The sequence below is a fragment of the Hakea prostrata genome, chromosome 1 (genome assembly GCF_041222555.1).
Source record: "Hakea prostrata isolate BN-2017 chromosome 1, UWA_Hpros_2, whole genome shotgun sequence".
In the NCBI taxonomy this organism is placed as follows: Eukaryota; Viridiplantae; Streptophyta; class Magnoliopsida; order Proteales; family Proteaceae; genus Hakea; species Hakea prostrata.
The window spans coordinates 47,129,485-47,141,517 of record NC_142600.1 but is presented as its reverse complement, the minus strand read 5'-3'; the positions used below and the strand labels follow the sequence as shown (position 1 = coordinate 47,141,517).

Here is a 12,033-nt window from a genome sequence, read left to right as displayed (position 1 = left end):
AGGCGGCTCAATATGAGATCAAATCTAGTGTGATTCAAATGCTACCATCTTTTTACGGACTTGCCAATGAAGAGCCTTATAAGCACTTAGATGAGTTTTTAGAGGTGTCCTCCACAGTTAAAATTCAAAACCTCTCAGTTGATGCTTTAAGATTACTTCTTTTTCCATTCTCCCTTAAAGATAAAGCTAAGCATTGGCTTCATTTTTTGGACAATGTTAAAATTTCCACTTGGGTAGAAATGCAACAGGAGTTCCTTAAAAAGTTCTTCCCCATTGGCCTGACCAATAGCATTAGGAAAGCGATAACGAGTTTCTCCCAACAAGAAGGAGAACAATTTCATGAGGCTTGGGAAAGACTAAAAGAATTACTTAGAAAGTGCCCCCACCATGCTATTCCTAAATGGCAATTGGTTCAATGCTTTTATGATGGCCTTAGAGACCGACATAGGCAAATGGTTGATTCTTCTTGTGGTGGGACTTTCATGCACAAGAATGAGAATGAGGCATCGGAACTTTTTGAGACCCTTAGTGAAAACTCCCAACACCATGCTTCAACAGCTAGGACTGAGATTCCATCCATTGGGCAACCAAAGAGGAGCGGTCTCTATGAGATTAATCCTACCGTTGAGATGAGTGCTAAGGTTGACTTGCTATCTAAGAAATTGGACCATCTCTTGTCATTAGCACAACAAACCCCATCTCCACTTCCTACAAGTTTTTCTCCACCTAATCAGATTGAAGCATGTGCTTTATGTTCTAGCCTATCCCATCATGTCACTGATTGCTATTTGGCTACACAATACCCTGAGTTTGTTAAGGAGCATACACATTTGGCCCAAGGAGTCTTTAAATTTGACAATGATTCATATTGCAAAACCTATAACCCAGGATGGCGAAACCACCCCAATTTTTCATGGCGAAACTCAATGCCCAATCCCTGTAATCAAATACCTTATAAGCCACCTCCATTTAATATGCAACAAAATGCCTATAGGAATGAGCTACCATCATCTCCACAACCCTCACATAATTCATCATTTGAGGATAAGGTACTAAAAGCACTTAGTGGACTAGAGCAAAACACTCAATTGTTACATTCTCACTCTCAATCCATTAACAAATTGGAAACCCAACTTGGTCAACTAGTTGATGTCATCAGTAGGAGGGAGGTTGGTCAGTTACCTAGTCAACCAATAGGTAACCCTAATCATCAAATTGGGTATAGGAAAGAACAAGTCCAAGCAATCTCTGCTGTGACACACAGTGGGAAGGAATATTATGCACTTTTGCCTACTCCTAAGCCATCGCCCATTGATCTTGAGAGTCGAGAAGAGGTTGATTTGACCCATGAGACTGGCAATGATGCACACAAGCCTAGTAAAGAAACACCACTTGTGAGTATTCCCCATCAATTTCCTTGTAAGGGGTTGCACATTCCGATTGTAGAGGGTCCTACTCCTAAATCTTACACTCCCAAAGCCTCCTTCCCTGAAGCTCTTGAGTCCTCAATTCTAGATTCTAGAAAGAATGTATCTTTAAGCCCAAATAGAGGTGAAGAGTGCTTTGCAATTAACTTTATTGATGAGGTAGTGGTTGATTATATTCCAAACATGCTTATTGATGATCCCCTACAACATTACTTGCCATTTGGGGAATCTAACCTAAATATTGAGGAAGTCAACACATTGTTGGACTCTTCCACTTCTTTGGAGCAGTCACCATTCACATTTAGATTTGAGCCTCCACCTCCATTGGCTGCTTCTTACTGAGTCTGGCTGAAGACTCTAAACTTAGCGCTTTATGGGAGGCAACCCATTTGTATAGATGTTATTTCTTGTTCTTTTTCTTCTCTTTTCTTTGTTTGTTGTTAGGTTTTACTGTTGCGTGCTCTATCATGATTTCAAACATCGGGTACACTCTTTCCTCTATTTGCTTCTATTATTTTTTTTGCATGCATTGAGGTCATTGCATAGTTTAAGTGTGGGGGGGGTGTCAACTCGAGTAAGACTTGTTGATAGTTGGTAGAGCATTGTCACAAAGATAAAAAGTGCCCAATTTTTTCTGGCTTTGGTAAGATAAATGTTTTAAGTCCTTGCTTGGATACAAAATGAGAGTTTAAGTGTTTTAGAAATCCCATCTGATGTAATGAACACCCTCTTGAGAGAATAGTAATGGGTTTTACATTTTGAGACCGAGGTTGAATCGGAAAATAGGAATTCCAGGTAGTCCAAAAGGTTTGACCATCTAGTTATCTTGTATTGCCTTGTGCTTATGGTGACAAGTTGAGACCGATTTTAGACTATTTAAATGTGAAGTGAATTGAAGTATAATGTGAAAAAAGAAAAAGAAAAAAAATGCTGAAGTTTAAAGGTTAGACCTCCTTCTTAGTAACCGGGTCTCGGTGTCACCAACATCGTGCTTCGCGTCAAACAGTTGGGGTGTCTTTGGTCCAGTCTTGGCCTGTAGCCTAGTTGGCTTGAGTAAGTAAGTTCGAGGGGTATTCTACACCTAGTCCCTTAAAGCCATCTGGCTTGAGAGCGGCTGACCCAACACTCGTTACATAGGCCATCTAGAAAGCTTAAGAGGCAAGACATTGCAGGGACTAGAACTGTGACCATTAAAGAAAGAAGTGAATTAATGTGCTTATAAAGGTGAAATGTCTAAGAAGGTCAATATTGCTTAGATCTTGAGTTCTTGGTATTATTTGGTACCTAGTTTAGTCTTATATGAGGGTGAACTAGTAGACTGAATATAAGAGGAGATTTCTCGATTGAATTGTTTGCCTAGAGCTAGACTCAAGAGAGGGTGTAAGAGCTTAAATGTGGGGGTGCCTCTATTCCCTTTAATCTTTAGTGGAGTGTCTTTGTCTTGGAATCTATCTTTCTACTCTTACTACTGCCAGAATAATTAGAAGAGCACTTAAGAATTTTGTGTGTGTATTCTCTGCAAACACTCACGAGACACAACTCATCCACTAGGGTAACCTAGGGGTTTAAAGGCTTGTTGCACATGCTAAGTGCAACCGTGATTCCTACGAAAGTGAGTTAGGTTTTTCTTTCTTTATTTTCTGTATTAGTTTTATTATTTTTGTTTTGCTCGAGGACTAGCAAACACTCAAGTGTGGGGGTATTTGATAAGCATGCATTTACCATTATTTATTTGATTTAATTCCCCATACTTATTTAATTAAAGAGATCTAATTGAGTATTTTTGTGTATTTTTCAAGAATAAGGAGATTTTGGATATTAGAGATAATATGGAGTAAAGTTGGCAAATATATTAGATATTGGTGGATTTTAAATCATGCCATTCAATCTTGCTGCTCAAGAAATCATGAAAAGTGAGATCTTAGCCAAATTGGAAATAGGTGGAGGTCTAAGGAACAAAATTGGTAATAAATCTGAAAATCGGGTAAACAGACCTACCTTCAGTATTTTGGGCATATATCTCTTGTATGAGTTTGGATTTCGATGATTCAAGATGCTATGAAATTATATTGAAAATATCTACAACTTTCCAGTTTTGAGGTTTTCCAAATTCCGAAAGAATAAAGGTCAAATCGACGGGTAAAGAGAGAGGATTCATTGTGTGCGGGAGACATAAAAGAGAAGCCAACCACAGAAAAGAAGACGGCGAATGCGGCTCTCATCTCTCTCATTGCTGAAGAAGAAGACCACATCTCTCTCTCTCTCTCTCTCTCTCTCTCTCTCTCTCTCTCTCTCTCTCTCTCTCTCTCTCTCTCTCTCTCTCTCTCTCTCCCTATGTTTCATCTTTATTTTTCTTAGGAACTTTGTAATAATGAGTAGCTAGTTCTTTTTCTTTGGGATGTAGATGAACCATGCTTATTTCATTAATTTGATTGTTCTATCTCTTCTAGTTGATTGTGTTTGAGTTTGGCCAAAGATGTTCTATAGCTCAGCGAACTAAGCGTGCCAAGCTTCCGCGAATGACGATAGTCTTGCGAAGATAGGGCATATCTAGGAAGACCATCCCTAATTTACTTTGAAGTGTAGAGTTATATCGGTTAGGGAAAAGCATTGGGGATTCGAAATCCCAAAGATCTTCACATATTCACAGTTAACGTTTTACATTAGTTAATAGATTTAGTTTAAATTTAGTTCTGTTAAATTCAATCTTAGTAACTTAGCCTTTTAGTTCCCCATAGTTCGACCCCGTACTTTCTGCTTGATAGATTAGTATAGGATTTTATTTTTGATTGGTTAGCGACACGATCAGGCTTAAATAGAGAGGCCAAGACCTAATTCAACAAAACAGATCCCATTGGTCGATTGATTGGTCGATTGGCCCAGTCGACCAAGCAGTCGACCAATCAGGACAGCAAGTCCAAAATAGGCAATTGAAGGCTCAGATCAAATCCAAACTTGAAGGGGTTTTGCACACACTCCAAGTGGCTTACCTAGTATGTAGAAATGCCTTCAAACTAAGTCAGAAAGTACTCCAAGTCCATCAATTAATCCCATCTTCATCAGGGTGCAGTTTCCTTTTCAGTCCTTAACAAGTTTTCATAAATGGAACACCGTCATCAACTCCCATGGATTTTAAGCCAAACACCAAGTCTTCCACTGAGATGGCCCATAGTTGACTTCTTGCCTTACTTCGGGTTGTCAGACCTACAAACAACAGAGTTTCCGGGTCAAGGTTAGGGCTGGGTTTCACATTCTCCCCCCTTAAAAGAAATATCGTCCCCGAAATTGACAGCGTACCTGAACTTCCAAAGAGGTGAGGAAACTTCTCCTTCATATCTTCTTCCTTCTCCCAAGAAGCTTCTTCAGGGTTATGGTTCTTCCACCGAATCTTCTCCAAAGGAATGGTGCGATTCCGTAGTTGCTTGTCCTTCTTATCCAGGATTTCGGCTGGCTCTTCATCATAGGTAAGATCAGCACTAAGTCCTTCGGGTGCTTGTTGTAAAATGTGTTCCGGGTTCTATATGTACTTCCGAAGCATTGAAACATGAAACACATTATGAACTCCAGCAACAGATGGAGGCAAGGCCAATCGATATGCAACCGGTCCAACCTTCTCCAGAATCTCAAATGGTCCAATGAAATGAGGGCTAAGCTTACCCTTAACATTGAATCTCATCACACCCTTCATTGGTGAAATCTTCAAGAAAACCTTCTCCGCAACTTGAAATTCCAAATCAGTCCTTCTCTTATCAGCATAGGATTTTTGTCTTGACTGGGCAGACTTAATCCTTTCTCTGATCATATCAACCATTGCGCTCGTAGCTTCAATCATTTCAGGACCTAAGACCTTTCTTTCACTCGTCTTAGTCCAGTGCAATGGTGTCCTACAAGTATTACCATACAAAGCCTTGAATGGAGCCATGCCTATTGTTGATTGGTAACTGTTGTTATAGGCAAACTCTACCAAAGCTAAGTGTTCATCCCAATTACCACCAATATCCACAACACAGGATCTGAGCATGTCTTCCAAGGTCTGAATTGTTCGCTCAGATTGTCCATCTGACTGTGTTTAACATCCCGCCCTAAATCCACCAAGGGGGTACCCTATCTGGATTACCCGGGGAGTGAATCACGGTCCCGCCGATCAAGTTTAGGAACGATCATAGCCACTTAGCACAATAATATAATCAAAAGCAAGAATAATTCATTGTATTCAAATAATTTAATAATAAAAGTCTAGAAAAAATCTCAGAAGGTTTCACAAATAATATCAGAGTGCGGAAATGATACAAATAGGACAAATAGTCAAAGTGTGAAAAGGAGGGGAAAACCCGTCCTATAATAATAGCGGAAGGTAGATCGACTAAAATTAAGGGTTACAACCGGTTCCCAACATGACAAGGGAACAGACTAAACTACGGTCTCAACAAATTAACTAAAAGGTTAAAAAGAAAATGGGACGATATCCCAACACTAGCACACAAGTGCAAAGGCCGAACTGCTCTAGATAAGTCCCAATCTCGGACTACTAGTCTTTATCAACTTGTACACAGTGACCAGTGGGGTACAGGTCATCAACTTAGTCTTCATAGTGTTGACCATCATAGTCAATAGTAGTAGTACGTACCTGCAGTAGAGTCTAACAAAATGTTGCAAAAAGGAGTGAGTTCAAAAGAACTCAGCAAGGCAGGTTATTCCACAATAACATAGATACATGATACAAAACATAGCATGATGCAATATGATATGAAACGCATGATGCAATTATGATTCTAACTCTATGTATGCTAGTGTCTATTGGTAGACATGCTTTAAGTCATAGCACCATACTTCTTTGGGTAGGTCTCAATCACTCAAGCCGATGGGAATTGGGTCCTGAAACCTTTCGGACAACCTTGGCTGGGGTGTCGGTCACCGCTCTCTCACATCACCATTTGGTCTAAGTATTGGTGCATGTCAAGGTAAAGCCTAGCCCAATGCAAGTCTTCTACTCAGTCATATCAACTTAGATCCAGATATGTCCATTCCTCGCCCCGGGCGATCCTTTCTGGTATCCTTCACACTAGAGTCAGCGTAATCCCGGATTATGGACTCATCAACCCTATTGGTCATCCACAAATAGTAAACGGGAAGCTCTTACGTCCCCTCACGGATATGACCCACCGATCCTCGAGCGCCCGTGAGCCCAAGTCTAGCTATTTGCAACCCTACCAATAAATGGCCCCTTTCGGGTATCCGTAGCATGGTTTGTGTCCTCTCAGAGGCTGGTTACCGGTCTTGAGCGCCCATCAAACCATACACTACCACGGGTCGTTCGGTCTCAATACCCTTCTGATTCGGGTCTGATACGACAGGAACATCCTAGCCATACATCTAGACAAGTCCTATATATGTCATCCAATAATTCGGAAAAGCGTCGATGGGCATCTTCGGAGAACATCCCATACTATTCCCTCCGATGTCCAAGGATAGAAATGTCAATAGGACATTCCCCAATCCCAAATCATACCTATTCAATCACATTCTCAATTCCATCATATCATACATAAATGACATTTCATCATATAGAAAGATACATACCATAACATGATCAGTTACATATGAATTTATTAAGAATACATAATCATGATAACAAAAGAATATGTAAACATGGCACTACTATACTTGAAGTACTTATAACATTCATATATTGTAGGAAATACAATAAAGAAGGTAAATCTACTAAGTCTCTAACATAGAAGCAAGAATCACATAATCTATGTAGTTATGGTAACAACCGTCCTTACCTTAAGTCGCGATGATGATAATCCAACAATCTCAAAAGAATGATCAAAGATGGTAATAAGACCCTAGACAAACATAAATGAAAGGTTAGAAAAGAAATCGGGAAAATCGGAGGTCGAAAGGGTCAAAACGGAGCAAGGTTGCTGTCAACAACAAGTTTGGTCGATGGTCTTTGGTCGATGCCATTGACCAAAGAGGATCGACCAAAATTGTCTTCGGGCTGCATAGTGGGTTTTGGGGATTTTGGTCCGAAACGGGTCTTCTAGGGTTCGGATCGACCCGAAACTTGGAGGGAATGCTAGGAACAGTAGCAGGAGACTATGTAGAAAGAATTAACATGATCCAATGGTCAAATTGAAAACCCCCAAATTGAAGTCCTAGGTTCAAACTTGCAAGAATCATGTTCTTCAATGGAATCAATTGCAATTGCAAGAGAACTTAGGAATTCAATTAAGGGAATGATGGGCAGTAGATTAGAGATACATACTAACATATAATCAGACCTAATTGAAAGATAAAATCCGATTAAGAGATGAATTCATGTTGTAAAGAAGAGAAAAATCAAAATAAGAAAGCAAGAACATCATGTATGAGAATCATAGCATGGAAAGGGTGAAGAGAGGTTTAATCAAAGCAAAAGAGCTTGTAGAAGAGGTGGTTGCAAGGTTGCAGCACCTTCTTCACGAACTCAGTATCAAGAACAAGATGAGGTAGAAGTAGATTAGAGAGAGAGTGAGAAATTACATACCTTGGAGAAGAGATTAGAGAAGAGAGACAATGATTCTTGTAGAAGATCATCACCCAAGCCAAGGAGAAGCCTAAGAGGAGCCTTCCCACGTTCTCAGGTGTTGAAAAGAGTGAAATATGGTTCTAGGTTCAAGGTTTCACTTAAATAGAGGAAGGAATATCCAAAAAATCATCTTTTTCTCGAATCTGGGTAAATTTGGTCGATGGTCCTTGGTTGATGGCATCGACCAAAGAGCATCGACCAAAACAGGTAACAGGTTTCAGTAGAAAATCTAGAAATAGTTCAGCAACTTCGAATAGAGATTCGGAGGGCTATACGGGGTCAAATTGAGTGAAGTTTTCTCCTACAAGTCCATAAAGAAGTCTAGTTTCCAGTAATACCTTCGGATCAAGCATGAGAGTTCATTAGGTCCACCAACTAAGCTCACCTTCTTCGATGCGCAAGCAGGATTTGTCACACATAGTTCAGAAACTTCGGACAGGGATTTGGAGGGCTATATGGTGTCAAATTGAGTGGGGTTTTCTCCTAAAAGTCCATCAAGAAGTCTAGTTTTGGGAAATACCTTTGGATTGAGCACGGGGGTTCATTAGGTATTTCAACTAATTCACCCCTCTTCGGTGCGCAGATTCAAAACTAACACTGACAATGCTCTCAAGTGAGGGGCATCATCGTCAATGTCTATGGGCTTGGACTCCGACACAAAATCATCAACCAAAAGGGTCCACAAGTCTCTTTTCCCCCCCCCACTGACCTACAAACATAACAGATTTTGGACCGGGTCAAGGTTAGGATAAGGCCAGATATTACAGGTCTACCCTAAAGGAAAGGTCTGGCATGACTTCTTAAGGCTTTCAAAGATAATAACACTGAAATCAAGGTCCAACCTTAAGGTCTAATATTAAACAAGTCTTTCTTCACCCAAAACAAATAGGGTGTCCTGGTTAGGTTTGGGCTGGATGTCACATTCTCCCCCCCTTAAAATAATTTCGTCCTCGAAATTGGGAGAGTACTAGGTTTTCGAAGGAGATGGAGATACATCGCTTTTACCTTGACTTTCTTCTCCCAAAATCTTCGGAAAACAATTAACAATAATTCTTTTGTAAGAAAACAAGGAATAAATCTAACATGCTTTGAAATCAAATCGAAAATATGATCATGGCTTCATGAAGACTTCACAAGGATCATGCCGAAGATCAATATGAAGATCATAAAACCTTAAGAATGACAGGAGATAATAGAAGAGATGGTTGCAAGGATGCAGCATCTTCTTCTAAATCTCAATCACAAAGAATAAAACATAGTAAGAGTAGATCAATACAACATAAGAGAGATACTAACCTTTGATTGAAGAACAGGAGATGAAAAGCTTGAAGTCTTGAAACAATTAGAAGGAATAACAAATCATGAAGATCACACTTGATTTCTTTTTGAAATCATCATGTGGAGAGTTCACAAGGTTATAGGGTGTATGGAGATCCACTCTAGAATAGCAGGGATAGGAGGATCAGTCATGGGAATGACTTAAGATCACCCTCCTATCAAAGGGAATAGAAGGCACAAGAAGAAATAGTAGAGAGGAAAGATCAACTTCGGGGTAAACTTCTACCAATTGAAACTAGGCAACTCATACGACAGAGAATAAATCGAATAATGCATATGGTAGGTATGCATTTGGCACAACAGCACAAGATTAGGATTAGGTGGGATTTCACACTGTGGGTGATGAGCCGTATTCAAATTCAATTGAGTTCCCAAGGCTTTTTGCAAACTGTTCCAAAACCTTGAGGTGAACCTATGATCACGATCAAAAACAATACTCATTGGTACTCCGTGCAGACGAACCACATTGTCCACATAAAGTCTAGCTAGTTTATCCAAAGTATGAGTGATCTTCAAAGGAATGAAATGGGTTGACTTGGTCAACCTATCAACAATCACCCATACAGTGTCATTGCCTTAACTTGTCCGAGACAAGCTAGTCACGAAGTCCATAGAGATATCTTCCCACTTCCAACTAGGAATAGGAAGGGGTTGAAGTAATCCAGATGGAGGTTGACGAACGGCTTTCACATGCTGGCAAGTCTCACACTTGGCAACAAAATCATCAATATCAGCCTTCAAACCAATCCACCAAAAATGTTCTTTCAAGTCCTTGTACATCTTGGTGCTTCCAGGGTGTACTGTAAAGATCGACTGGTGTGCTTCCTTCAATATTTCTTTCTTAATTTCCTCATTCGCTGGCACACAAAGTCTATCTTTAAACAATAAGGCACCATCCATGGATATACCGAAGTCAGGGTCCGACTCAGGATTCGAAGAAATCTTCTCAACCTTGTCCTTAAATTCTTGATCAGAACTCTGTGGGAGCAACAATCCTATTTCTAAGGGTAGATTTGCTATCATGGCAGAAAGAACAAAATCCGAATTCTCAGGGACAACCTCCAAATCAAAACTTGCTATTGAAGACAACAAGGGTTGACTCAGAGCATTCAATTCCAAGGCTTTCTTCTGACACTTCCTACTAAGAGCATCAGCAACAACGTTTGCCTTACCAGGGTGATACTGAATATCACAGTCATAATCAGAGACTAGTTCCAACCATCTTCTTTGCCTCATGTTCAACTCCTTTTGGGTAAAGAAGTATTTCAAACTTTTATGATCCGTGAATATGGCAATCTTCTCACCGTAGAGGTAATGTCTCCAAATCTTCAAAGCGAAGACAAAAGCGGCCAGTTCTAAATCATGAGTGGGGTAATTCCGCTCATAATCTTTCAATTGCCGAGAAGCATAGGCTACGACCTTACCATGTTGCATCAACATGCAACCCAAACCAATCTTCGACGCATTGGTATAAACTATCACACCGCCGGAACTATCAGGTATAGTCAGGTTCGGGGCACTTGTCAATCTATCTTTCAACTCTTGGAAATTCTTCTCACAAGCATCAGACCAAACAAACTTCTCTTCTTTCCTGGTCAGCTTAGTCATAGGACCAGCCAATCGAGAAAAGTTCTCAATAAACCTTCTGTAGTATCCCGCCAATCCAAGGAAACTTCTTATTTCCGTAACAGCCTTTTTCTTTGGTCTTTCCCAATCAGCCACTGCTTGAACTTTTTCGGGATCAACGCGAATACCTTCAGCTGAAACCACATGGCCGAGAAATACTACTCTTTTGAGCCAAAAGTCACAGTTGCTGAACTTAGCGTAAAGCTTCTTTTCTCGTAGTCTTTGCAAAGTGAAACTTAGATGCCTTGCATGCTCTTCTTCATTCTTCGAATAGATCAAGATGTTGTCGATGAAAACAATCACAAACTTATCAAGCACATCATGAAATACTCGGTTCATGAGGTCCATGAACACTGCAGGAGCATTAGTCAATCCGAAAGGCATGACTCTGAACTCATAATGTCCATACCTTGTTCTGAAAGCTGTCTTGAAGATATCACTTGGCTTCACTTTCAACTGGTGATATCCACATCTCAAGTCAATCTTCGAGAACACTGCTGCACCCTTCAACTGATCGAAGAGATCATCAATTCTGGGCAGTGGATATCTATTCTTGATGGTCAACTTGTTCAACTCACGGTAATCAATGCATAGATGCATACTACCATCCTTCTTCTTAACAAACAAAACCGGAGCTCCCCAAGGTGATACACTAGGCTATATAAAACCTCTATCTATAAGCTCATTCAACTGGTTTTGTAGTTCCTTCAGTTCAGTAGGAGCCATTCTATACGGAGCTTTAGATACCGGAGCGGCACCATGGATGAGATCAATAGAAAACTCAACATCCCTATCTGGAGGCACTCCCGATAGATCATCAGGGAAGACATCAACAAAGTCGCAGAAAATCTTGACTTCGTCAACTCTCTTCTCTACTTTACCCTTTGTCACATCCACCCAGTCGGTACCCCATTTGGAATACCCGGGATGTGATCCACAGTCCAAGGATCAATGATCTAAGGTCCATGCCTCCCACATACACGGTAACACAATCATGAACAATAATAATCAATGGTAAAAACAGTTAATACTAAGTATCATGAATAAGATAAGATTAACTAAATCAGA

The 12,033-nt window shown here is 40.2% G+C and overlaps 1 non-coding gene across 1 annotated transcript; it reads right to left on the bottom strand.

The window, feature by feature from the left end:
• Positions 1 to 287: 287 nt before the first annotated feature.
• On the bottom strand, positions 288 to 394 carry LOC149029052 (small nucleolar RNA R71). Its single transcript, XR_016171306.1, has one exon. It is a non-coding gene; the product is annotated as a small nucleolar RNA R71 (small nucleolar RNA).
• Positions 395 to 12,033: the final 11,639 nt, after the last annotated feature.